The following is a 27,195-nucleotide window of genomic DNA, read 5'->3' on the forward strand; positions in this document are numbered from 1 at the left end:
CTAGACAGAGGGCAGTCAGCCTTGGTGCCTGGTAGTGAGTAGGACTGATACTTTCTTGAAAGAATCTAAAACTCCATTACTTAAAGGGTGGCCGGCTGTGTCACCCTCACCTGGAACCGTCTTCCAAAACAAAGAATTTGGCCAACCTCAAGTTCTGTTCACTTAGAACTATAGTGGGGAAATGTTTCTAAACTTTACTGTGTGTAGGAAACACCTGGGATCCTGTTAAAATGCAGATTCTGTTTCAGTCGGTCTGGGGCGCAGTCCAAGATCCTCCATTTCTAACAAGCTCCCCAGTGATTCTACCGCTGCCAATCTGTGGACCACACTACGAGCTTCAGCAGAGGTCTTGGAACAGCAACAGATGGAAGGTGCTCAAAAACACCAGTGCTCTGACGTGAAACTGCTCTGTAGGAATGGGGTGTGTACGGGGTGGGGGCATGCACAGTGTCTTCAAGAGCATAAAGGACACAGAAAAGACACTCTAGGTGAGGCTGCTGTCCCCAGAGCTGTAGATGGTAATTACCACCATCAGGAGACTCCCCTCGCTGGGAACTTGCAGGGAACTGCCGTTTGGAACTGCCATTGAACTACAAGGGGAGAATCAAGTCAACAAGAGTACTTAATTGGAACCCTCTTTGCCTCCCAGCCCAAGTCACACTTGAGAATAAAGAAACTGGCCATTTTTATCACTTACTGTCTAGAGGAGAGAACCAGTCTCTCCATGCACTTCATGCTGAAATTTAAAAATGTTCATTTCCCACCAAGTCCCTTCAGGCTTATGCATTTTTTGTTTTTTTTTTACCCACAAATGTTTATGAAGTACCTACTTTGTACTAGGCACTGGGCTAAGGTTTAGACTTGACTGTCTAGAAACCTAACAGGGTTTCAGCCAGCAGCTGAGACCTAGAGTTGCAACCTGATCCTATTGGAGAGGACGCTGTGGCTTGAGAGAAGACAGTTACACTGGCACAGGGCTCATAAACATCTTAGCTATTACACGAATCCCACGCCTAACATCAATTGATGTCCGTTTCAGAAAGAAGACCATATATGATTCATTTGGAATCAGGCATTGGAAAAGCCAGTGCTGTTACTGGAAGGAATCTGACACCACTGAGCTACTCGAGGATAAAGGCTAAGTACACAATGTTGTGGAATGAAATGGCAGCCGTGAAGGGTATTGTATGACTGTGTTGGGCTGCAGTACCATAACCAATTTGAGTGTTTGGTTCTGGGCAGGGAATATAAGGATGTGAGCTCGACCCTTTGGACAGCAGCTCTCCTAATACAGAAGGACTCTTCCTGTGGCACCTGGGAGGTCTTTTCTATCCCACCCTATGAACTAGTGTTCTCAGAAGAACCCCCAGGGACCCTATGAAAAGTGTTGCCTGTGACTTGGGTCAGGCCAAGGCCTTCCTATTTCTCAATGCTGGGCTCACCTACTGTCAAGGCAGGAAGACATTTCAGTCAATATGAACCGTAATGGATAACAGGCCAGCTGCCAGAGAATGCGCAGCAACAACGAGATGAAAAACATGAATGAATTAGCCTCAGAAGAGCTAGAAACAAGTTGAGCCGGTCATTTGCAGTAGCAATCAGGAACCCTTTGGGAAAGTCATTATCTTTTCCCCCTTCCAAAGATGTGTTAGAATCCACAGCTCACTGACATTAAATACCTCGTGTAAAGTTACAAGGCTCTAGGTGTAAGTGGAGAAGAAGAGAGGTTTTCTGGGTTGGTGTACCAAAACCCCATCCAAAACCTTGGAGAACTGAAGTTAATGGGGAGGGAAATGAGAAGTTATTAAGAAACAGAAACTGTAGAGGGGAGAAAGCAGTCATTATAGTTGGGGGTGTCTATGCAAAAGGAAACAAGCAATAACCTCCATTTGAGGGGCCTCCATGTGTGGGCACAGAACCCACTGTGGGAAGCTACAAAGGAAATGGGAGACAGGGCTCCTCTGGTCAAGGGATTGGGCAGTAAAGTCATAGAAACAGAACAGATATAATGGAAATACACGATAACCAAGTAACATAAGTATAAAATATGCACCTAAGTGATGACAGCTGTATGAGGAGCCAGGAGGGACGCAGAAGAGAAGGGACGTAATTGGAAAAGTGTGTGGGTAGAAAGAACACGAACAGAGAGCGACAGCGTTCGCATCTACCTGAGAAAGGCACACCGCTGAGGCAGATTGAAGCTCCCCGGGGGCCAAGAGAGAGCCCCGCAAAGGACTTCAAGGTACTAGGACTCAAGAGAGTAGACCAGGCCATTTCCTCCCAAGCACAGCCTGGGTAGAAATGAAAGAGATTTTAAAAAAGAAAAGGAGGAGAGTTTCTTTGTGATCCACCCAAAGAATTTGAACGAAAGACAAGCATGATGGGTGGGCTGAAACCACATAGAACTAGACAGAATTTTGAGCAGAAGTGTGAGGGAAGAGTTCATCTCCTTACCTTCATCTTCTGATGCATCTTTCGTTCCACTTGAAATCATTCAGATGAAATTTTGATTCCTATCAGATGTGCTAGCTACCAAATAGCAACTGTTGCTGCTTTTTTAGCTTCCAACTTGACGCACTTGTCTGTGAAGACTCAGGTAAGGATGTAGATGTATGGGACGGGATGCTGCTTCTCCCACAAACAAACTCCTCTTGCCAGGAGCTGAGGGATTTGTTTAGAAATGTGAGCGCGTATGTTTAACAAGACGATCACCCCATCAAAACACCGAGTTCAGTTTATGTCGCACATTGCCAATGACGCTTCCGCACCAAGCAGCAGGAAGAGTTTCCTAAATTGATGTCTATGTTGAGCCTTCATTTATCAGACTAACATCTCTGTGAGAGAGGGAGAGAGAGAGAGCTGTATGTACGTGTGGGTGTGGGTATGTCCATCTGTGCACATATGAAGGGTCAGAGGAGGACACTCAGTGTTCCGCTTTATCACTGTTCGCTTTATTCCCTTGAGACAGACAAGTCTCTCATCAAACCTGGAACCAGGCCAATAAGCCCCAGTGATCCTCCTGTCTCCAACCTCCCCCTCCCCCCAGAGCTGAGATTATAGGCCTGCACACAGTCACAAGCAGCTTTTTATGTGGGTTCTGTGGATTTGAACTCGGGTCCTTAAGCTTGCCCAGCAAGAACGCTTACCCACTCAGCTGTTGCCCCAACCTCACACATCTTTTATATTATTTTGCATGACATGTTTTCTAAGTCAGCCAGTACAAATCAGCATTCCGTTAAGTTTTTGATGTGCATTTTCCTAAGTAGTAAAGCTAGGTATCGTTTTGAAAAGTAGTTTTTCAGCTCTAGGAACTATTGTTCACACATTTCCCCTTGTTTTTCTTTTACACTAACTTCTTTACAGTTCATCAAAAATAGTGCCTCTTTGTCATTCATATTGAAACTATTGGTTGCAATTATTTGACAGTATGATGGTACAATTATTATTAGTTACTTCTTCTAATGATCCCTATGACATTTCTGAACTGACTATATCTTAACAAGGAAGTTACCTTCAAAACAACTTAGGAAACCTATCTTTTTCTTTCTTACAAATAATGATAACATTCCATATCTTCTTAGCTTCAGAAGTCAGCATTGTGCTTTGTAGCATTTATCACCAATGGAATGAAGTAATGCAACTGTTCTATTTGAAAAAAATAATCAATAACCTGATCTTAAAGTGCATTTTGCAGGTGGGCTCTTTTTTTAGCAATTAGATTTGTCCTTTGACATTTTCCTATGTGTATAAAATATATTCTAATTACCCTCACCTCCTGTTCCTGTCGACCCTCCCCTTTGTCTCCCAAATCTCTTTCCCATAGTCGTGTCTTTTATTTTGTGACCTGTTGAATCTAACCAGGGTTATCTTTTCCGTGGGTCTGGACTTATCCATTGGAACTCAGTGAGCTCACCAGTGGGTATTCAGCTAACAATGATGATACTCACTCTCCCAGCGTCTATCAGTAGCCAGTATTTCAACAGGTAGGGGTAAGGCCCCATTAGCTTCTCCCACATCCATAACTGATGATTGACAGGGCAAGTCTTATGCAGGTCCAGTGCAGGTAGCATTGATGCGGTGAGTTCAAGATCGCAATGGTCGTCATGCCCAGAAGATGGCATTTCACAGTCCTTCTCCCTGTCTTCTAGCTCTTACATTCTTTCCCACCTCTCTTCCATGATGTCCCCTGAGTCTTGGAAAGGGTGATAAATGTCTTCTTTGGGGCTGAGTGCTCAACTGCCTTCTACTATCATCACTTTGAGCAGCTTTGGGTCTCTGAATTCACTACAGAGAGAAACTTCTCTCAAGGCTGAGAGTAGTATTTGTCTGGGCATAACACAGACCTTTAGAAGGCAGCATAACCCATGTCAGTTGAACTAAGCAAGACTATAAACTCCCCACTAGGGGCCTGTGACTTCCCTAGCCGTATTTTTTTTTTTTCATTAGTTGCTCGGGTTCTGTCCTATGGAGCAGGCCTAATGTCCAGTCAGAGAGCAATTGGTTCTGTGCTGTCTTGTTACTACTGCGCAAGTCAACACACCTTTGAATTTGGTGTCGGAGCTTGTGAGGTCTTCTCTTCCCAGTAGCCTGTGTAGCACCTTTGGCACTGAGAGAGCCATCTCGTGGGGAGGGCAATTCCAGCTCAGCTTTAGCTCTTTTCCTCTATGTCTATATAGGTGCTTGGCATCTTTAGCAATTGGGTCTTTTCAGCAGTTCTGGTGGCAATTAAGAAGAATGACAAGAGCCTGTATTATTTTGGGGACTCATGGGAGCGTCCCTGACAAACACCTCATATACAGGTATCCCATACCAGGTCTTGGGATTTTTTTTTTTTTTTTTTTCTGAGACAGGGTTTCTCTGTGTAGCTTTGCGCCTTTCCTGGAACTCCTTCTGTAGACCAGGCTGGCCTCGAACTCAGAGATCTGTCTGCCTCTGCCTCCCAAGTGCTGGGGTTAAAGGTATGTGCCACCACTCCCCATCTGGTCCTGGGATTTTTATTTAGTAATCCATAACTTCTAGGGGTAACATTTCCTTTTAACTTTTTAAAAATGTAATATTTTTCATTGAGTTACATGAGAGTAGGTTTACATTGCGCACACCCTTGATTGTGGTCAACCCTTCCCCCTACCCTTTGTCCCCCGCTCTCCCTCCCTCCCTCCCTCCTTCCCTCCCTCCCTCCCTCCCTCATATTACCTATGCTGTATCCTTCACTCCAATGGGACTCTTCTAATGTGCTGGCTTTTATGTGTACTCTAAGTTAGATACACATAGCTACAAAATTGGAGCTAGGCTCTCCACAGAAGAGAGAACATGCAGCATTCATCTTTCTGGGCTGGTGTTACTCATTCAGTATAACTCCAGTCCGAATGGTCATTGTCAAGAATACAAAGGGCAACATCTACTGGCATGGATAGGTGGAAAGGTGGACCCTTGGACACTGTTGATGGGGGTGTAAGCTAGTGCAGCTACTTTGGAAAGTAGCCTGGAGGTTGCTCAAAAGATTAGAAATTAAACCCTCATGTGGCCAGCCATACCACTCCTGGGCCTGTTCCTAAAGGAAATTATCCTATCATAGAGACACTTAGATGTCCACGTTCATTGCCGCTCTTTTCATAACATCTAGGAAAGGAGATAACTGAGGAGTGGATGAAGGAAATATGCAGACACAGAAGGTGATTTTATTCATCTCTGAATAAAAATGAAATTATGAAATCTGCAGGTAAATGGAGAAACTGAAAGTTTGACCCTTTGTTTTTCAATCACCTATATTATTCTTTTTAATTTTCCACAGTAAATATTGTTTGTTGACATTTTTATGCAATGATTTCAATGTTGCTCCCCTTCATTATAATCAGAGTTTAAAAATAATTAAAATATAATGTGGTGATATTGTGTTCCCCAATATATTGTGCATCGTAACAAACTTGTCTGGGGTCAGAGGACAGAACAGCCACTAGATAGACATAGAAGCCAGAAAATGGTGGCACACACGCCTTTAATCCTAGCATTCTGGAGGCAGAGATCCATCTGGATCTCTGTGAGTTCAAAGCCATACTGGAAACAGCCAGGCATGGTGACACACACCTTTAATCCCAGGAATGATGGCAGGAAGCAGAAAGGTATATAAGGCATGAGGACCAGGAACTAGAGCTGTTAAGCTTTTAGGCTTTTGAGCAGCAGTTCACCTGAGATCCATTTGGATGAGGACTCAGAGGCTTCCAGTCTGAGGAAACAGATCGGCTGAGAAGTTGGCAAGGTGAGGTTAGCTGTGGCTGGTTCTGTTTCTCTGATCTTTCAGCATTCACCCCAATACCTGGCTCCAGGTTTGTTTATTAATAAGACTTTTTAAGATTCACACTACAATATAACATTTATAAACTTTGAAATGTTAGAGAATATGGAGATATTAGAAGGCTGGCTCTTATTTGGAATACTTTCTGTTTTCTAAGTTATTTTGGAGTTATATATACAGGTTCAAACACAGATAACTATACAGACAAGCATACATGTTTTATACATGTAGACAGTACTACCAAGAATTGGGAAAATATGATAGCCATTGTTTCATATGCAAAAGAAGTAACCTTACTTTCTAAACATTTGTTGGTTGAAATTATAATTCATTAAAAACATCAAGAAACAACAGAGGTCAGCAGTTCTGGACATGATCTAACTTCATTTAAATGCTGGCTCAGGCTTTGGTGCTTGATACATTGGTCAACTCAACTGATCATTCTATGGCAGTTCTTCCCCTGGGAGGATTTGTTTGGAGCTTCTGCCATCCAGGGCCTAGCTCCTTGCTGCAACTTGAAGATGAGCTCAGGGTTGGAGTGCACTTCTCCCAGGACACCACACCGGGCTGCTGGAGTTCTCTGGCATCATGTTTCTGTAGAGGTTTCCTTAAACATCATCCAGGGCCCTGTCACAGGTCCCAGTGAAATCCACAGATACATTCTCAAGTGACATCAAGCCCAGAGTGGCATTTGTTTTCTTTGCTCTTGGAAATATACCCAGGATTCTGAAGTTAAGCATCTCCTGGCTTCTGAGTTGTTCAGAATTATGGATCTCTCAGTCACTAGCAATTGGCAGGGCAACAAATCCTGTGGCAGAGACACCTCAGCTTCCCAAGCAAAGGACACAGAGCCTGAGAAGGATTTCTTATGTTGCTGATAGATCCAAATCAAAGGGAAAAATAATATACAAGTCTATCCACAAGTTAGCTAGACTCACTTCTGTAGCAAGAAGCCAACCTGCTCACTGACCTGTGAGAGCAGAGGCTCTCATACACTCTCTTCTACTTCCCTGTTCTTTGCTCAAAGATACAAAGTGTTTGTGCCTCAATAAGCGTGGAAGCCATGCTCCTTTAACAAAGGTAGGCTCCTGTGTTCATTCAAACCATGCTTCCATTGGGTATATAGTGGTACAGCATTGTTGATGTTCGTTCAAGTCCTGCTTCCATTGGGTAGATAGTTGGTACAGCATTGTTGGTGTTCATTCAAATCATGCCTCCATTGGGTAGACAATGTACAGCATTGTTGATGTTCATTCAAGTCCTGCCTCCATTGGGTAGACAGTGGTACAGCATTGTTGATGTTCATTCAAGTCCTGCCTCCATTGGGTAGACAGTGGTACAGCATTGTTGATGTTCATTCAAGTCCTGCCTCCATTGGGTAGACAGTGGTACAGCATTGTTGATGTTGACTAAAGTGCTGCAGACAGGGGGGAGAAAAACCAAAGGCTCTGATTGCATATTTGATATCAAGATTTTAATATATTTAAGTGTTTCAGCATTTCAGAGATTAATGCCTTAGAAATAAGGCAAATAATTTACCTGCTTCCAGTAGAACTAATGTAATACATGCCTATATGTGACCAGGAATTGTGCTGTACATATCCATTTTCTGGTCACAGACCTAAGCTGATAGAATCTGTATCCCTATGGACCTGCTTGAGCTCCAGAACTCATGCTATGCTTGACTGGTCATAGGATGGGCCCAGAAGTCAATCTCATACATCCCAGATGATTCTCATATCTTTAGAGCTGATGACTTACAGGCACTAACAATCGAGATGACTCACTGTAAGAACAAACATTAAGTTGTTAACACTCTGAGTGCAACATGGTCTTAGCGGAACTGGAGTAGAAAGCCACAAAGGAGAACATTCTGAAAGTGAATGGCTAACAGTGCAGCCACCATGTCATGGGACGCAAGAGAAAGTGGATGCACAGAGAAGAAACGAGAACCAGGAACAAAGGGGCCAGGAAGAAAATGATGCTTCTAACTCCACAAGTAAAATCTGCATCAGAGTCAGATGTGGGAGTACACACCTTTAATTCTAGCAGAGACAGGTGGATCTTTGTGATTTTGAGGCCAGCCTGATCTACATAGAGAGTTCTAGGACAGCCAGAGTTACACCTTGTCTCAAAAAAAAAAAAAAAATCTGTATTAGATGCATAAACAGCAGGAACAGTAGAGTTCAAGCCAATAATGTATAGGACAGGCCTAGAAAGTCTTTCAGAGCAGAAAAAAAGAGGGAGAAAGCCATTTTTAAGTGAGAGGGAAAAACGGTGAACAAGAAGGCATAACTCAGGGAATAGAGATCACTATGAGCCACGGATTTCCTGGAAAACAGAAACAAAATTAGAGTACTTAGAGAAAAAGTGATACTCCACAGCTCGGAGAATAAACAGTGTTTTTGAAAGCAGGGAGGGGAAAAGCCCTGAATTTGCACTTAAAAACAAAAAAACCTTATCTTAGCCAAGAATTGCTCTTTAAAAAAAAAAGTCTAGGAACACTTTGAATTACAAGGATAAGTGAGTCAATCAGCATGAATCTAGCCAGAAAAACAGACCACAAATGAGCAAAATCAGACAAGAGTTCAACTTCTTTCCACAACTATACACGCCAGAAAAATAACAGTGCCGTGATTGCAAGAGTTTGAAGGGGAAAATCCATAAAGCAAGAATACTGCACTCCCGGCTTTTCATCTGCAAAGGCTACGGAGGTGAATTTCTCCATGGATCCCTGACCAGTACTTCTGATGTACATACGGTACCTGCTCCTCTACCTGGAGTGTCACTTTGCATGGCTTCAGGGACCCACAGTCAACCTTGGCTTGAAAATATTGCGTGGAAAATTCCAGAAATAAGTCATTCAGAGGATATGGGTAGAGGCTTCTAAATTCCAGGAGAAGTGTCCCTAGGTTTGACTGCTCATGACTGACACTCAGAAGCTATATGCCCAATTGTCTTCAGCTAACGCGAGCACAGTGTTCTTCTTTGCTTCAGTTGGAATTAAAACAAAACAAAACAAAACAAAACCAGATTCTTCTTTCTTATTTTTTGATTGTCATTTGTCTTACATGTTTTTCTCCCATGATGAGCCCTTGTTCCCTTAGATGAAAAGGTTATTTGGGGGCTAAGCATGTCTTTTGTTACTTTATGAGTAAGGGTGTTTGTTTGTTTGTTGTTTTTCCTGGATCCTTTGAGAAGCAGGTGCCAAGTTGGAATTTGACATGTAAGAGATGAACTGGGGAAATGTCCATGAAGGGAAATAGGACAGAACAACAGAAGGCAGAACCGTCAGACAGAGCCAGAGGATGGAAGGAAGGCCGGGGAGGACAGAATCCAGCCTGCAGTGCAGTTCTGAGGCAATCTTGACGGGGTGGACAGGACTTTGCCCAGCAAGGATGCCTATTACAGAAGTTCTACAGCGGACAGGGTCAGTCCTGGCCCCAGAACCTCTGTACACACAGGCACAGGCAGGCAACAGCCCAGGAGGCACATAGTCTCAACATGACTGTAGTGCATCCCAAGTGGCAGCTGGGGGCTGTCAATCAGCTGTGCCTCTCTGGAAGGGGGCATCTGAATGGCACATCTCCATGGCTGCCATAGTGAGTCAACACGGTAGGGTACAGATCTGACGCGATCAAATAGAAAATTCTGGAAATAAAAATTTAGGATGTGCGCTGTTTTGAGAAGAATGGTGAAATTTGGGGTTGTCTGATCCCTCCTGAAGAGTGTGAATCAGCTGTCTCGTACATCCATGCTGACCACACTCTCTGTCCACCTGTCACTCAGGGACCATATTGGTTATCCAATCAACTATCATAGTGCCATAATGTTTCTGTGTAAGTAATGCGGCAGGGAGTGGGGAGATAACTTTATTACAATGTATTATGGTTTTTCTATTTTGTTATTAATTTCTTGGTATTTGTAAATTAAAATGTATTATATGCGGATTGTATAGGAAAAAGATAGTATATATGGAATTCAGTAATCAGGCATCCATGGGGAATCATTGACTGTATTCCTTATGGATTGTGGAACTTTTTTGTTACATCCTGAAAAAGTTATCTGAGGGTATAGTCCAGATGAATAAACAATGAATCAAAATTGAGCTCCTAAAAGCAAAGAAGTTAATCCTATCATAAAAGACTGACAGGGAGAGGAAGAATTGAAAACGACAAAGGAAAAGTTAAATCTTAATAACTGTTAAAGTGAATAAGTAAATTCTTAGCTGTTTTTACTTTTGCTTTTATGTGCTTACAGTGTAATGGATTTCCCTGTGACAGTCTCACACATACTTGTGACTGGCCCTTCCTGTCTCCTGCTCTCCCATCTCCATTGCCTGTCAGTGTGGATTCCTTCCCACTGTTTTCCCCTCCCATATCACGTGTTCTTTGACCTTTGCCACCGCTTTCCTTGACACCTCCTCCCCACTCATGGCCCCTTTCCAGTTTCTTGAACTCTACCCCCACACTCCTCCATAAATATACACGAGGCTGGGGTTCACATACGAGAGAAAATTTGTGGTATTCGTCTTTCTGAGCCCGAGTCACCTCACTTAGTACATTTTCCAGTTCTATCCATTTTCCTAAATATTTCATAATTTCATTTTTCTTTACAGGTGAATGAAATTTTATTGTACATATGTCCACATTTTCTTTATTCCATTCACCAATTCTTAGAAACCTAGTCTGATTCTATTTCCTTCCTATTGTGAACAGAGAAATAATAAACCTGTATGCACAAGTATCTCTGTGGCAGGATATAGAGGCTTTAGGTGTACGCCCAGGAGTGGTAGAACTGGCCATAAGGCCAATCTATTTTCAGTTTTTGAGGACCCTCCACCCTGAGTTCTCTAGTGATGGCACCAGTTTGCAGTCCTACCAACAGAAGATTCCTCTTTCTACACGTCCTCACCAGCATTTGTTGACGCTAGTTTTCTTGATGATAGCCATTCTGGCTGGGATGGAATGGAATCTCAAAGCAGTTTTAATTTGCATTCCCCTGATGACTAAGGATGGTGGACATTTAAATAAACATATTTATTAGGCATTTGAGAACTGTCTGTTCAGTTCACTATCCCAATGTTTGAATCAGGTTGTTTACTTGTTTTCGTTCTTTCTATAGTCAGGATATTAATCCTCCGTCAGAAGTATAGTTGGCAAAGGTTTTCTCCCATTTTGCAGGCTGTCTCTTGGCTCAATTAACTGTTTCCTTTGCTGTCAGGAATCTTTTTCATTTCATGAGGTCTCATTTGTCAACCACTGCCCTTATTCTTTTAGTGTCTGGAGTCCTATCCAGAAAGTCCTTGCCTATAACTCTATCTCGAAGTGTTTTCTTTATTTTTCCTCCAGCGGTTTTAGAGTTTCAGGTCCATGAGGTCTTGAATCTATTTGAAGTCAATCTGTGTGCAGAAGACAGATATGGCTCTAGTTTCCTCCTTCAACATGTAGATATCCAGTTTCCCCACCACCATTTGAATTAATATTTTCTTTCAGATGTTTTTATTGTACCTTCATGTTTTATCATTTTATTTTTTAAATATTTATTCATTTAGTGTGTGTGTACCCATCTGCCATGATTCACATGTGGAGATCAGAGTACACCTTGTGTGAGTGGGTTCTCTCCTTCTACCACATGGATTCTGGGTTTTGAACTCAAGTTACCAGGCTTGACCAAGCAAACACCTTGATCAACTGAGCCATCACACTGGCCCCTGAAATATTAACAATCTCTAAACCTTTAAAATGAGGGCTGCAGTAAGCATAGATGGAAAATAACAATGATAAAACAAAGGAAATAACAACACCAAGAACCAGACACAAAGTAAAATGTCCGTTTTAAAGTGCTTTGATTAATTTTCACAGAGAAATAAGAAAAAAATACTGTGTCTATAATAGGATGTAGTTTTAAAAACTAGGAAAAGCCCCTAAATAGCTGAAATTTAAAAATCAATAATGGAATTGAATGGAAGTTTCCAGAAAGGAGAATTCAAAGATGAGCTGGGAAATAGCAAAAAAAAAAAAAAAAAAAAAAATTGATGATAAACTAAAGAAACTCAATGTAAAACTAACTGGAGTTCAAAATATGCCAGAGGTAGGTAAAATGGGGGTGAAGTATCCAAAGAGACAGGGACACAATGTCTTACAGAACTGGCAGACTAGTGGCTGTCTCTGGAGTAAACGGCCTAGGCAGAAAATGAAGAAAGATGGACTCTCGGGGTATTAGAGTGAGGTTTCAGGGCAACAGAGATGGAGGACAAGATAAGACCTTCCCTCAAGGAAAAGCAGTCTATAAACAATAGAAAAGGTGGCATGGGCAAGGTAACAGAATGTGCTAGAAACTGGGCGCATTGGGAACTGGGCAAAAATGAAGCAATTCCTTACAACACGGAGGCGGTACGTTTTAACCATGCAATTCTCTGCCTGATTTTGCTTCCTCCCATTTCCATCCTCCTCGTCTTCTGTCCTTCTCTTTTAGAGTATCTGAGTTTTCTTTTCAGGACTGGAGAACTGTTGAGGATTACTGCTGACATTTCTATGTAGTGATAGATTTATAACAATTATTCTGCTCTTTGTTTCACCATTTCCAATTCCCCCTGCCACTCTTTAAGCTGTGAGTTATTTCTCTGTGGGTGGGATGTAGACAGACTAATGATGTTTTCAAAGACTCTAAGACTCAAAATCTTTTAACTCTTAGTATTTTTTTTCCTCAGGGAGCCTCTAGAAGAGGACTGTTCTGCTATAATGTAGAAGCGAAGCAAATCTGTCGTAGTGCTCCCTGCAAACTGGTCACCCCAAGGACATGCATCAAGAATGAGTGGACCCAAACTTGGATGAATCTTACAATTCTGGTTCAAATACTCTTTCCGGTATATTGGAATAACAGACATTGGTACCAGGGCTATCCTCTGCCTCCTCCATCTGCCCTTACAGTCCTCACTCCAGATTACAGACCCAGAGGTAGAACTGCCCAGTGCTCTTTCAATGGACACCAGCCTGTGCATTCTTCCTATTGGTCAGCTCTATTCCATACATTACTTCCTTTAGGGACACAGGCTTTTGTAAACAGAGGCTTTTCTCTGTCCCACCCCATCCCACAGTCGCTGCTAAATAATCATTCAGAGGCTTATATTAATTATAAATGTTTGGCCTATGGCTCAGGTTTATTACTAGTTAGCTCTTACATTTAAATTAACCCATTTTTTAAATCTATGCTTTGCCATGTGCTTCATGGCTTGTTACCTCATTTTCTACATACCTCGCTTCCTTGGTGGCTGTCTGGTGTCTGCTCCAACTCTGCCCCTCTTCATCTCCAGTTTGATTGTAACACCTGACCTTATTCTGCCTGGCTATTGGCCAAAGCAGCTTTTTTTATCAACCAATGAGAGCAACACATATTCACAGCGTACAGAAAGACCATCCCACAGAAGCCTTTGGTCCCCTAAAGCATGCAAAGTAGCTCTCCCTAACTGACTTGAACTGTAAGCTGTGAGAGAGGAAAAGCCATGCCATTGTAGTTACTATTTTATCTCCACTGTCCAGTTGAATGGTCACTCACTGGATCATTTGCAGGGTCACACATTTAAATTGTGGCCATCCGTTTGATGACATATATTCATGAAGTCATTTTTTTCACTCACTTAAATTTGTTTCAGTTTCTAGGCATTTGAATCCTCACGTTCTGGCTGGGAGATGGAAGATTTTGAACAAAATGAGTGAAGAATAGTAATAGAAAATGTGTAGTAGATGACAGGAAAGTTTTAGTAAACCAAGTCCCCACACCACCTTGTTCTCCCCAGCCAAGAACAAAAGCAGTATTTCTGTGACTTGGAGGCTGTGAGCTTCTCTGGGCACGAAGAAGTGGCAGGTCTTATTTCTATTTCTCTAAGAGGCAAATGGGGAGAGGCCAACCTGTTCCTAATCCAGAAAACCAGTCAATGTCTGGCCTGCTCTCCAGAGTCTGAAGGGCCCGCAGAAGTGGAGGGTGTGGGTTTGAGACCAGAGTGGTCCAAGTATTGGGGAACCTCTCTCTTTCAGGCTCAGAAAACTCTACTCTTCATGTTACCGGTCCTCTTAAGATTATTAATTCTTGGTAGTTTCTAGGAAACAGATCCCCATGTCTTGGAGAGTGTGGTAGTTTGAATGTAATTGGCTCTCATAATCTCATAGGATGTGGCTTTGGTGGAGTGAGTATAGCCTCATTAGAGGAAGTATGTCACTGTGGGGACAGGCTTTGAAGTTTCCTATGTTCAGGATGCTGCCCAGTATCTCAGTCAACTTCCTGTTGCCTGTAAAATGTAGGACCCTCAGCTATTTCAACACCATGTCTGCCTGAATGCCACCATGTTCCCTGTCATGATGATAATGGACTGAACCTCTGAAACTGTAAGAGAGCCACCCCAATTAAATTTATAAGAGTTGCCGTGGTCATGGTGTCTCTTCACAGAAATAAAAACTCACTAACACAGAAGGATTGAAGCGGGTCACAATATGTAGTGTTGGGAGTGGATGTTTTTCATCATATCTCTCTGTAAAATATTCCAATAAGTGGCCTCCCCACTAAGAGATGGGATGCAAGGCTTGAGGTCAAGGAAGAGAAAAGATGTGTATACATGGTGAAGGAGCAGAGTGAGACACACCCTTCTGTGTGTCTTTCCCTCAGTGCACCAAGGCAGTGGTTCTCAACCTGTCTCAGGATTAGACCCTTTAACACAGTTCCTCATGCTGTGGTGACCCCAACCATAAAATTATTTTCATTGCTACTTTATAACTGTAATTTGCTACTGTTATGAATCATAATGTAAATATCTGTGTTTCTCAAGGTCTTAGACAACCCCTGTGCAAGGGTTGTTGGATCCCCAAAGGGTTGCGACCCACAGGTTGAGAACCACTGCACTAAGGGCAGTAGGCTAGGAGAAGCAGCGAGAATGACTAACAGGGAGGCCCAGGATGAGTGTCTATCTATGGCAGAGGCTGGAAGTTGAAGTTTGACACTGAGAAAGCCACCAAGTGCAATGTTGTTCACCCTATAGACACATTAGAATAATCTAGAAGTTAAAAAAGAAATGCCAATGCACATCCCAGCCCTTAAACCAATTAAATCAGAAACTCTGGGCATGCAGACTGACTGGGTATTGGCAGCTGGGAAACACTGCCCAGCTGATGCTACTATCCACTCATCTCATGACAGGGTACTTGGAGGCAGCTTGCTATTAAAATGTGTGGCCTGTCCCTGAGCATCACCTGGAGCTGATTGGAAATACGGCATTTCAAAGACCAGCCCCGAAACACTAAGTTAGAATCCACATCTCAGCAAGGTCCTCTGAGCATATGAAGGGACTCTAAAATTTGAGTGTCGCTGAGAGAGGGGACGAAAGTCTTCAGCTGTGACTTGTTAAAATACTTACGCAGACTCTGCTTAGCTATTCCTACCTCTCCTCCCAAGCTTGCCTAGCAGGAGCAGGGATTCCCTGCCATAGCCAGGCGGGTAGAACCCTTGGTGCCATCTGTAGCCACAAGGTCATCTAACCAAGCCAGGGCATGGGTTTTAGTAGAAAAACTTGCAATTGGCTACCTTTCTTTCCCCATCCAATGCCCACATCTAGAATGTGTGTATCTCAACATTGCTTACAAGACAGAATAGCCTGCCATCCCAAGCTGGACCCTTCATGTGGATGGCACCTTCAGTACACCTACTCCATGGAGCCATTTCCTCTGGAAATTAGTCTGCACCTTAGGGTGTCCTCACTGTCTCTTGGAGAATCTGGTCACATGCCTAGAGGAATGTTGCCCCCCCCCTTTTTTTACTGCCAGCCCCACTGCTTAACCTACTTGGATAGCTCTTAGTCATTTAGTTCACAGGCCCCACCCTCCTCACAGGAACCAAGCAGAGCAGTGAACACCAGGCAGACCGCATGCCAGTACAGTAGATGACAAGGACCTTAGACTTGGATGGAGGAGAAATCAGGACTAAATGGAGACTGATAGACAGTCCCACTAGAGAAGAAATCCAACAATACAACTCAGCTGTGATTCTGCCCAGCTGCCATCAGCCTGGGAAATCTTCTCTCCTTCAAGTGCTGGCCACTCACTCGTTGCTGTTTCAAAAGCTGCTTTTCGTGATGAGGAAATGGTTGGTGTTCATCTTGACTGGCGTAAGGAGTTCCGGGAGAGTTGGTACCGCACCGAGTCTGGGTATGTATGTGAGGATGTTTCTAGGAGACAGTGACATACGAGTGACTGGGTTTGCTAAGAGAGACTTTCCTTCTCCCTGCAAAGGGAGGCAACAGCCAATCTGCCGAGGGCCTGGATGGAACAAAAAAGGAGTCAGGCGAGTTCTCTGTCTCTGCTGGCGCCAAGATAGGCGTTTCGTCATGTCAGACACCGGAACTCCACATTTTTGGGTCTTTCAAACTCCGGAACTCACATCAGTGCCCTTAAATGTCTCAGACCTTCTGCCTTGAGCTGATGCTACCAGCTTCCCTGGTTCTCTGGTCTTTGGACAAACCTGAGTTCCGCCATCGGCTTCCCGGATCCTCCATCTTGCAGACGGCTATTGTGGGACTTCTCGGCCTCCACAGTTAGGTAAGCCAATTCTCATAACAAATCTCCTCTTGTGTTTCTGTCTGCCTACCTGTCTGTCTATCTGTGATATTGGCTACGTTTATAGGGAAAACTTTTTACTAATATAGGAAGCAAAAAGATACACTACAGGGCAGATTAATCAGTATATCCATATTTATAGCAAAGAGACCCATCCTGTCCTCAAGTCCTAGTGTGGATGCACCATTTTAGTATAATTCTAATTTCCTGCTTTAAAGCATCTTTAATGTAGCTGGGCATGCTACTTAAAAGGTGTGCAGTGGCACACACCTTTAATCCTAGCACTCTGGAGACAGAGGCAGGTGGATCTCTGAGTTCAAGGCCAGCCTGGTATACAGAGTGAGTTCCAGGACAGCCATGACCACATAGAGAGACCCTATTTTACAAACAAACAAACAAAAAATATCTTTTACGTAATGCAGCTGCTTGATCTCGTGGAGCTCTGATCCACCGCAGGTGGAAATGTCTCTCAGGCTCAGCAAGTGTTTCTCTGCAAAGGCAATGCAGCCGCTCACACTCAGCGTCCAGTTGTGTCGAGTATTTTTAGCTCTATTCATTCAGTATGAAGGGGCAGACCCTTCAACATTCCTTCTCCATCAGGCTTGCGTGGGAAGTCTGGGGCAGGTGACAAATAATGACACCAAGAGTTCCCAAGTGAAGTCAAAACGTTCCCTGAGGAAACTCATACATTGGCTAGACAGAACTAAATAGCAAAGAGAAGGCGAGGGGACCACAAGACCCCAGGTGAAAAGAGCTGTGGAGAGAAGCTCGTGGCCAAGAGAGAGTGGGATGCAGGGGTCACTGAGCCAGCCAATGAGGCAGCATTTAGCTTGTGTTACCGCTTCAGCAGATGCCCACTCAGTAACTGCTAGGTGCCAGACATAGCTCTCCATAGTAAAGATTCCACCTTGAGCCAGACTGGCCAAAATCAAGCCCAATGGAGCTCACATTTTCACACCATGTACCCTGCACCCCAGCCTGTTTATATCACTGCCTCCCATCTTCACGGCGCAACCAACACCCCAAGTCTGAGCTATGTTGTTACAACATCCTTGCATTTTTGCATTGCTTCTCCATTAACCATCCCAGACTCCAGGGCTTTGGTCTCCTCAGAAACTTGGAAGACCCTCAGGTTCTAGTATTACTGTTGTTATGTTCTGTGCAGTGGGGAGCGTACCCTACTACGATCCATACTATTGTAGGTCCATATGCTTCGCCACTTGGCAGGGTTGGACTATTTGGCAGAATTTATGGTCGTGCAGCCTCCACCTGCAATAGAATTGTTAGGTGTTTCTTTCCAAATTTCCAACTCCTGTGACTTCTAAATGAAACCTGAAAAGCTTGGAGAGGAAGCAAGCCATTGGTAGCTCCAAGTTTTCTCTTGGTTGGATGTTTCACTACATAGTAGCATCCCTGGGAAGACACATGATAACTTCATCCTGACACAGAATCAACTTCAGCTTGTCCAAGAGGACAATGGCAGTTCCTTCAAGAATGGACGTAATAATTGTGTATGATAGTGCCTTTGTTCATTCAGTTCATTTTCTTTATCAAGAAAGAGATGGTGATCTGTGACTGATGAGAAACTCTGGGAAACTCTCATTGTTTACATCTGTAGAGGTAAATGTCTGTGGACAATGCTATTAATTACCATTGCATGGGTAAATATCTGCATCCATATGAGCAACAGTAAATCACTTAAATAATTCACCCATTGGGCATTAATAATAGATGTGGTTATTTTTCTGGGAATTCACTTTATTTTCCCTTTAGTATTTCTAGTTTATTCAAATTACTTTTGACTATAGTGACAATGACAGAATTCAACCCTGTCTGTTTAATCTGATATACCCACAAGGCCCAAAATGTCTACTATAAAAGGGTCATGGTGCCAGTACATTGCTTCTTGTAGGGATTGAGGCCTTGAGTACTCTGTAATTTACTCTTCATGTGTTGCTATTGCTTTCAAGGGAAGTCTGTGCCAGCCTTGCCCAATGCACCAAGCCAGTTCCTGTACCGTCTCTTACAAAATTTTCCTTTGCTCTTGGGACTCCGCCCTCTCCCGTCCAGCCCTTCACCCACCTCCCCTCACCCCCCCCCCCACCCCGACCCCTGCTTCATTGAAGGCTTTCTTCTGTAGATATTATCCCAAATAAATGCTACCAGTGTTGAACTGGAAGCACAGAACCAGGTCAACTCATAGCTGTAAAAAGGGTAGATATTGCTGCCCAAGCAGAACCTTCAGGTCTCTGTTCAGCTAAGTGGTTTCTCTTTCTATTGGTGGTAGGTGAGTCATGTTCATTGACTGGGCAGACAGAAGCACAAGCCATCTAGGTCTTGAAGTCCTGGACTGGATGAATATAGGCCTCCCAATAAAGAATATTCTTAGGCAAATCCATGAGACTGACTGCCCTATATCCTAGATACTCTTCTTGGCAGAGTGTCTAGGACATGGATAGTCTTCAATGGACATTTGACAAACCTCCTACTTAGCAAGATCTCCTTCATGTTTCTTGCTCATCTCTGGCCTCCCTTGGCTATGCAAAGATATTTTCCTAAGTTTTTCTTGTTGATAGACGTCTGATATGTTCATATCATATATGATGCTGTATTTTAGGAAAACTGAGGCCAACTTCAGAACCACAGGTTGAGATCACATCTTGAGATGAGGCAGAAGCAGGGATGACCCTCAGTAGAAGATGTCAATCCTATTTCCTGTGCTAGAAACTGGTTTAGAGAAGGGTTTAGGAAGGAGCCAATCTCCTGAATCACAGTCACCTTAGACAGCAATGGTAGCTTTTGGTTGTTCCTAGTAATTGGATACAGCCAAGAGAAGCCACTGCTCTGCTCTGAGAGTTTTCAAATTCACAGAAGAGACAACTCTTATCGAGGTGCGATTGACTTTTATGTTATTCCCAGAGGCAGATTTTGTTGGAGAAAATCTGGTTATCTAAAGCTAGGGCAGACAACTTATCACACAGCATTTGCATATTAAACTCAAGAGAGGAATCCATACGAGACTAAGTACAGATATTTAGGTTTATCCAAATAAACAAAGCCCGGGGTGGGTAGATGCAGGAGTAGGGAGACAGTGGGGAGAAGGGTGAGTCTTTCAGGGCTGGTTTCCTTCCTGTGCCCTGTCAACCACATCATTCAACTCGCCCAGACTGCAACTCCAATGGCAAAACCAGAAATCTTGTTAAACACCATATTCTACATACACGCATTCAACCAATATCGAGTCTCTGGACTGCCTGCCACTGTTCTGAATGCTTGACACATAACTATACCCACCCAGCATCGTACAGAAGCTTTTCGGTGTGCTCTGGTGATAAAAGGAAAAGTGGAAGGAGGCAAAGATTCCATGCAGGACTGAGGTCCAAACCTCTACCCTTTGCATTTCATTGTCATATTCTAGTGGAGTTCTTTGACCATGGGAAATCAACAAAGAAGCTGTTTTCATTAGTGATAATGAGCAACAGGGCCTGGGTCCCTCCTGAGGCAAGGGAGACACACATGTGTGGCATGGCTTGACTATAATGAGATTCACCCATGAAAATACTTAAAGATGGCCAACAGGCCCCAGTGGAGGCCACAACTCAGCAACACATCCTGGCGCCTTAAATTTCCCCTGTGTTCTAAGCTCTGTTTTTGGAAAAGGAAAAGACCCTTACAAATCCAATCCAAACCCCCAAGAAAATGACTTGAAGAGTGGGCAATGGCATGCGTCTGATTTACACCCATGTCAGCTGGGGAGGGGGGTGCTGGCCCTCAGCTAACCCAGAGCTCCACTCTGTAGGGCTTTGCTCATTTGTGAATACAAACCCGCTCCTGGTCTCTTCCCATCAGTCCCTGCCTTACACGGCCGGCACTTCCCGAAACATTCATTTGTGTTTTCTTCTTTCTTTTTTTTTTCTCAACTCACGAGCAGGAAAATATTCAGTAAGTAAAATTACCCACAACATATAATTTTATCCACATTTCTCACAAAGGTTGTCTCCTCCAGACTTCAGCAACTAGTTGAAGCCATCAGGAAGGGATTAGCGTTGTTATGAAATGTGTATAATTGATTATGCCAGATCCTCATTAGGGTTGGCATCTGGCGGGCTCCCCATGTGTCTGAGGGTTGGTGTGCATGCACACACACAGAATGTGGAAAGAGATAAATAGACCAGTGCCTCCCACAGAGTAGGTGATCAGCAAATGCAGAACTGACTTGTAAAATGTCTCTGCTTTGCCATTCAGACTAAAAAGCTAACTTACCCTGGGGAAGGGAGCAAATGTCTGAAGATGTGTAGCAGATACATTGCTGGGCTTGGGCTGGGGGTATTGAGCCATCCATTACTCACAGATGGGGCACATGATTCCGGCCCAGCCAATGATGGGGATTCCATTCCCTTGGCCATGGGAATTGGCTCAGAGAAGGATGGTCTCTTAGCCAGGCCAATGGATCTTTCTGGGATTTTTTTTTTCTGAAGCTTGTCCTGACACAAAACTCTCTGCCCTTCCATGCCCACTGCTCAACTGGTGGGATGCGAGCCTGGACTCTGGCAGCTTTGCCTTGAGGAGAAAGCCAGAATAAGAGCAGTCACTTGAGTTCCTGGCTGCAGCTGCCCACCTCAACAAGGTTCAGCTGAGTTTTCGTCACTTGAAGAACTATCCTTGCCAGTTCACAAAGGATCCTAAAAAACAAGGCTACCACTAATTATCTACCATGCGACAGGCATCATGGCAGGTCCCTTTGCTAAAACGTCTCATTGCCTCTGTGACGGCATACTTTGCTGCATAGTATTGTATTTCAGGAAATAGGATGGGGCCTCTCCCCGGGATGTCCAGCCTATTGACATGGGGACATGACACTGTTATCTACAAAATTCACATTAAAAAAAAAAAAAAAACAAAAAAAAAAACAGTGTGATCAATCGTGTCTTCCCCTCCCAAATTACACAAACACAAATTCCATAATATTTTAATTAGATTTTGGGTGGGGTTGCATTCATAGCTAGCCTTGGCCAGGGCCTAGACATGCCTGCATAGCAGCCCTGTGTACATCAAGTAATCCAGGCTGTGCAGTGCATGCTGCTTCTACCCTTATGTCCTATCACTGGCCACCAGCTCTAGCAGGATAGGAAATGGTGTCTTCAGGTTTCAGAAGACGAAGGGTCACATAGTAGTGACTCATGGATATCCATTTACTTATTTATAAGCGAGGACTCAGAGTATCCCATGAAGTAAGTAATATGAACAAGATGACAGTCTATTCATCTATATCAACGTTCCTTCTGAAAAAATGGGCTCCCCCATATAGCTCCTCTGGAAGAATACTTGCCTACGGTCCACAAGGTTTAATCCTTGCTCTGAAAAATAAGATCCCACATGGTGGTGTACACTCACAGTCCTAGAACTTGGCGGCCAGGGTCATTACTCCACTTCTGGTTTTCCATGGGTCTTCCTTTACTGGACTTACATGTAAATGGGAACATGTTGGTGTGGTCTTTTGTGACTGATCCCTTTTACTCCACATAATGTTATCAAGGATAACACAGGCTAAAACATATGCTTTATTGTTTTTATTATGATGTTCTCAACTTCTTTGGGGATTAAGGAGCCTTGGAGAATCTGATAAAAGCTGCGTGCTCTCCCCCCTGAAAATACTCATATGCAACTGTTTCCAAGTTTTCCTAGAGCCTGGAATGCCATCTACAGAACTCAGTATAAACGTAAATTTCATTAAAATAGTTGGATGTGACTTTAAATGGTAAATCCCTTCAATGGACTGGTCTCTTGTGTGTCTGCAACTCTGAGGTGACATGTATGGGGGACAGCTTATCTGGGAACCCACTGGGTCACACCATGATCACTCAGGACTTTATGAAGTGGCAAGAGGATTAAATGTGAACGCTCAACACAGTGTGAAATGAGACGTGTGCATGGCTTGCTGTGCGGTAAACTCGAACATGAACAGCATGTTTATATAATAGGCTATAAATGAGATACAGAACGTTCTGGTAAGAGTTTCCAATCTCTCCATATAGTTGCTGCTGGAATCTTATCAAGTGTGGCAGAGAAAATATTTGGTTTTTCTAGACGGGTTGGGGTTCTAGTGAGATCTAGTTTTCCCACTAAGCAGCAGTTTGCTCTTAGATGATTGCTTCATCATCTCGGAGCCTCAGGTGCCTTTGGAAATGCCTTCTGCATTGATAGAGTAGGATCGGTTCAGATAACTGAAGATATTGTAGGGTTTTTGTTTTTGTTTCTCAGGGTAAGGGATTAAATCCTGGGCATGGTACATGCTAGCCAATTATTCTACCACTGGGCAAAACCCTAATCCAAAACATTATTTTAAGAGGGCATTGTACAAGGTAAACATTATATATATATACATATATAAACAATATATATGTATAAACACATATATGTTTAGTATATTATAAATATATAAAATGAATATTTATACAAATATATATATATATATATATATATATACACACACACACACAATTGGTTTTTTTTAACTTAAAACGTATTATTAGGTCCATGCAAGCATATATACTTATGAGTACTATTTCTGGCATTTAAAATAGTACTTGTAAGCTGGGTTTGGGGGCATGTCTGTAAATCCAGCACTTGGCAGTAGGATAGCTACATATTCAAGGCTAGCTAGGGCTACATATTGAGACCCTGTCTCAACAAACCAACCAAGTACTCGCACTGAGTTCAACATAAAACAGGTATTCATCTCATACAGGCCTTTTGATCAGGACTCCAAACCATTTTCTTTTTATTGGCTACACCCATAATTCCTCACAATTCTTGTCTCATTGAAGTGGTTGATAGATTACGTGCATTTTACTCTAGGGTATGAGTGCAGAATTTATTTCTAGTTCTTTTCCCCTTCTAATCTTTACCATCTTCTTGCCTACATTTAATTTGACACCAACTCTTTTCTTCAGTAACTTGTCTTTATTAAATCCTTTTTAAATTTCAGAATGACGATTATGGAAATGGCTATGCTTTGCTTCCATGTTTTGTTGAATAGTATTCAAATAAATTACTCAATTACAGTAAAGACCATGGCATTGGCTTAACCTTTTCAAGCGTACTCTTAATCCCAGGAAAGAATGCAGCTGGGCAATGGTGGTGCATGCCTTTAATCCCAGCACTTGGGAGACAGAGCCAAGCGGATCTCTGTGAGTTTGAGCCCAGCCTAGTCTACAGAGCAAGATCCAGGACAGGCACCAAAGCTACACAGAGAAACCCTGTCTTGAAAAAAAAAAAAAAAAAAAAAAAAAAAAAAAAAAAAGAATGGTGGGGAAAAGTCTAATAACTGCTAGACTTTAAGGAAGGGATAGACAACAGATATGAAATACCTATATAGATAGATAGATAGATGGATAGATGGATAGATGGATAGATAGATAGATAGATAGATGTGTGTGTGTGTGTGTGTGTGTGTGTGTGTGTGTGTGTGTGTGTGTGTATGGTCATGTGGATGTGCCCATATTTGTATGACCCACCTTCAAAGGATAGGATGTGATGGTCATATCGCTCTCTTGCTTGCCTCTGCATTGTCTCTGGGCCCCATGGGAGCTTTACTGTAAATGCCTGAGCATTAGGACACACGCTTGCTTCTCTGCAGGCCGCCATCATGTCCCATGTGGACTCTAGCAACACCTTCCTTGTTTTCCTGAAAGCCTCTTCAATCCAGTCCAACACTGTCTCTGCTCAGCCACACAACAGTCGTGGACATTTCTTCAAGCACAGGTCTGCCCCTGCCCCCTTCAAAGAGGATCCTGCTGTGGCTTGCCAGTCTCTCAAAACAGAAGCCAGACTTTCGGACAGTAACCAAGAAGATTTTTATGAGAATCCCTGTCCACCTTTCCAGCCTCCTGTATGCCACATCTCTCTCCCTTCTCCTTTATGTTCTAGCATTTTGTGTAATTCGATTTCCTGGCACAACCTCTAATCTCTGACATCTTGTCTCTGTATCTTCTAGCACATGACCAACATCCTCGGGGAGCCCTTAGACAGCATCTGTGCTAACCCTTCCAAACGTTCTCCCAACAGGCAGATCCTAACCCCACAGCTGACTCCCTCAGTAGACTTCAAGACCAGCTAAGGGGAAGGACGGTTCCTGTGTTATTGCTGAATATCCAGTCTAGGGTCTGGTTCACAGAGATGAATGCTCATTTACCAGGTTGACAATTGATTAATGCCTTCTTTTCAGAGTAACTTGTCTTTAGATGGAGTCTCAAGGTAGCACAGAACTAATGTCTTCACCCAAGCAGGTCAATGGGTAAGGTATCCAATGCAGTGAGTTTCTACATGTGCCTTTGAGATATGTCTCACTGTGGGACCAAGAGCACCGTCGGTCACAAAGATTCATTTTTAATTCCTATCTTTTGAATGCCATCTCTTGTTGTATTTGTATATCAGAGTAATCCAACTGTCTAGGGAATCCTGGGTTCATTTTTTGAGGGGGTCTTGAAAGTCTCACAGTTTAATTTGCATTCATGTTGGCCACCCACAGAGCACACTAAAGGCACCGTGACAGGGGTAAAAATCCAGCCATAGAGAAACAAACGGAGCAGAGATAGACTTGGGTGTCCTTGTTTGGATCTTCCAGTTCTTCATGAGCATGGTGGCTTTCATCTACCAGAAAGAGCTCTGGGCAAGAGCCTGGGTGTTGAACTGAGTTTCTTGGCTGTGGCTGTACATCCCCTCTCACCCTCTCTTTTTTTCAAATTGGAATATGGAAGAAATTATTTCAGATAGTTCAACAGGAAGGTTGAAGAGCTGGGGTAGTGGCACATGCCTATAATATCAGCTCTGGGGCAGCAGAAACACGAGGATTGTGTACTTGAGGTTGGCCTAGGCTATATAGTGAAACCTCATCAAAAGATAAAGATAGGAGGGGGCAGGGGATCTGAAAGATGCTCACAGCCAATCCTGTCTCCATTTCAGCATCCTCTATTGGAACATGCGCTTCCTTCCTTCCCTGTTACTACATGGTATTCGTGAAACCCACTCCAGTGCATTTCTGTGCTTTGTGGCCAGTGGCTTCTGTACAGGGAGGTCCTTCCTTCTGGGAGGACCATAGAAACCCTAGTCTTCAAGCTCCTGTCTATAAGGAAGACTGGCTTCATTTTCTCTATTGTGTTTCAGGCTGTCCTTTTTTGTTTTGTTTTTGACATTATGTGGGTCTGTATCTTTAGAAGAGAAAGAAACTCACCCAGTAAAGTATGATCTCATATTTGAGATGATTACTGAAATGAGGCGTCCTCGGTCTATTCCTTTTCTACACCGCTTTCCCTTTTAAGAGCTATCAGTCACTTCCTATGTCTTCCTGTAAGGAGACAGACATCCTTGCCAGAGGGGGAAAAACTGGTCATTTCAAAACAGCCAGATATTTGCTGATATTTCAAAGGCATACGATAGACCCGTGATGTACTGCTGTGGAGTTGGGCTCTGTTTATTTCTTCCATCTTCTTAGGCAGACAGAAGAAATACCCCAGTTTATGATGAGTTTTGGATATGTTTACGGGAAAATGTGCTGTTTTAAAGAGACCTTTTGCCTTAGCCAAATGCATATTACCAGGGCACTCTGAACCAATCTGTGTGTGTTTGCATGGTGGCAAGTTTCAGACGTACACACAGAGGGTGTAGCTTTCTCCTGTGTTTGAGAAATCAGTTTCATTTGTTCTCAGATACCAGGATGAGGAAGATTCATCGTCTGCTGGCTTTGATTAACCTCAGCTGTTCATCAACTGATGAGGTACCCAACCATGCTCATACCTTTAAAAATATCAGGAAGTAAGCCGGGCAGTGGTGGCGCACGCCTTTAATCCCAGCACTCGGGAGGCAGAGGCAGGTGGATCTCTGTGAGTTCGAGGCCAGCCTGGGCTACCAAGTGAGTCCCAGGAAAGGCACAAAGCTACACAGAGAAACCCTGTCTCGAAAAACCAAAAAAAAAAAAAAAAAAAAATATCAGGAAGTGATGAAAAGGTTAGGGCAGATGATCTGAAACCAACCAACGTGAGCATGGGTCTGCATGGAGCTATTATTTAGGTTTATTGTGAGGCCCTCAGAAACCAGTATGCTTAGAGGTTAGTACGTGGAAGATGCGTCAGAGGTTCCTCCCACAAAACCAAACCAGACAAGACTCACCCCTATTCTACATAATAGCTACGGAAAATCTCTATCTTTAAAATATCAAAAGGTAGCCTATCTTAACCACCTCTGCAAATGGTATCATTTTATTTTCTGAATTTTCCTTCCATGCTTGGCACTTAACCTTAGTGT

The sequence above is a fragment of the Peromyscus californicus genome, unplaced genomic scaffold, assembly GCF_007827085.1.
Source record: "Peromyscus californicus insignis strain IS unplaced genomic scaffold, ASM782708v3 Scaffold_18__1_contigs__length_77618521, whole genome shotgun sequence".
NCBI classification, from domain to species: Eukaryota; Metazoa; Chordata; class Mammalia; order Rodentia; family Cricetidae; genus Peromyscus; species Peromyscus californicus.